The 1931-nt window shown below is 44.6% G+C and overlaps 1 pseudogene; it reads right to left on the reverse strand.

Moving 5' to 3' along the window:
* Positions 1–701: 701 nt before the first annotated feature.
* Positions 702–1637, reverse strand: LOC104877118 (annotated as a pseudogene).
* Between the last annotated feature and the right edge of the window lie 294 nt (positions 1638–1931).

Genomic DNA, 1931 nt, shown 5'->3' on the forward strand with positions numbered 1-1931 from the left:
AACATGTGTTCAATCACCAACACCAAAAATGCTTAAAAAGTAAAAAGACTGCACGCAGCTTCTATCTTGAGTTCTTTCTTTCTTTCTTTTTTTGTCTGCTTGCTATGGGGAACAGCAGTTTAGGAAATGAATGTTGTTATTTATTTGCTGGCTCACTTTACTGGTATGGCTTATAGGAACTGAGATCTTCCGCTAACCCAACAGCCCACGTGGAATCCAGGGCCAGGTGAGAAAGCCTGGAAGCAAATCCTTGCTGTCTTCTTAGAGATGGAAGGCAGACTTCAGGGACCTTGAGTGCAGGTACCCAGGAGAACTGTGCCTGGATTCATTCGTGTCATCGTTCCCTCTCCCCCTTTACCTCTGTTGGCGTGGTGCTGGGACAGAACCCAGAGCTTCATGCATACTAGGCTAGTGCCCTACCACTGAGCTACATTCCCAGCCCTTATGAAATTTGTTCTGAGACAAGATAAATTGCCCAGGACAGTCTTGAATTTGTGATTCTCCTTCATAGTTGAGATTACAGGTGTTCACCACCAAGCTCAGCTAGCACAAGTTCTTGATGTACTTTTTTATTTGATGCATAAACATGTAACTCCCTTTATTAGAGAAATTGTACATAATGGTAAATATGGTCGATGGTCGCATCTTTGGGTTATTTAAAATCAGAATCAATAACTATGACAGATTCTACGTTCTCTTCGTTACATTGTGAAGAGGCTTGTGTAGTCATAGTCTGTTGTTGGAATGACAGCTTGTACAAATTTCAAAAAAAAATTAGAAGATACACATGAATGCCAAGCTCTCCCCCTCCTTCTGCAACTGTCTCCTTGATTTTCTTCATCACTCCAGCATGCCTGCAAGGGTCAATGGAAGCCATAGGAGGTGGTGGGAGATGAGCGTGATTTTTCAGTGGTCACTGTTCTCTTCACACGGTCTTGACCGATGTCTTCATACGTGTGCTCACCTGTTAAAGGTTGCCTTTGCTCATCATAGCCAAACAACCCTAGTTGTGGCATCTGGTAATATTTATCATAAGTGATGTATCAATCATAAGTTCTGGTCTGTAAAATAGCATCTTCACCTCCCGCATCAGTTTTAGCTTTATGAGCTTCTACTATTTTCCTGGTATCTAGAGTAGCCTCATCTATTTCCAACAATCCACTTTCTTCACATTCTTCCATGACTGCAGTGTCTCCTTCACCTTCCGCTTCGCAGAGTGCTGAGCAATCTTGGAGTTTTATGCTGTCCTTGTTTTCCAGTGCAACCTCCTAACTGCTTCAGTTGTTCTCGCAGTACCTGTGTTGTGATACGGATCTACCCATCCCCCCACCATCATCTTCTTCAGTGACAGCTTCCAATTCATCTTACTATTCCATCTGTTTGCAGCGTTTGTAGCAGGGCGCTTTTTTGGTTACCAAAAATTGTTTGCCTATTGGTAGGTATGCTTTCACTTTTAATTCTTCCCCTGTCGCCCGCTGCCACGTCCGGCAGTGGTGGACGGAGCGATCTCCAGCTGCCACAAACTCTTCTGGGGTGAATACACCTGTTTCCTTAAATTTTGATCCCTCGAGGACTGGGCTCAGGTACTCAGGCACTTCCAGTGCCTCTCCCTCCACTGTGTTGATCACAGTCTGCATCCTGGGGCAGGAGCAGCAGCCAGCCGGCAATAGGTAGTGAGGGCAGCAGACAGGGACCAGGGAGTCAAGAACTGTTCCTGGATGCGGACGAGTGGCATTGGCACCCGCCTGGCTGCACACGAAGGCTCTTGATGTATTTCTTATGAACGTTAGACAAATCTATCAATATAAAGGTCTTTAATAATCCATTCATCTATGCAGCCTACAGTTATCAAGCACCTTCTCCTAGGCCCAATTTAATAAAAGGTGCTAGGAGGTTGAGGGAAACAAATTCAATAATACATGAACCTTGAG

The sequence above is a fragment of the Fukomys damarensis genome, unplaced genomic scaffold (genome assembly GCF_012274545.1).
Source record: "Fukomys damarensis isolate Sample0158 unplaced genomic scaffold, DMR_v1.0_HiC HiC_scaffold_21, whole genome shotgun sequence".
NCBI lineage: Eukaryota > Metazoa > Chordata > Mammalia > Rodentia > Bathyergidae > Fukomys > Fukomys damarensis.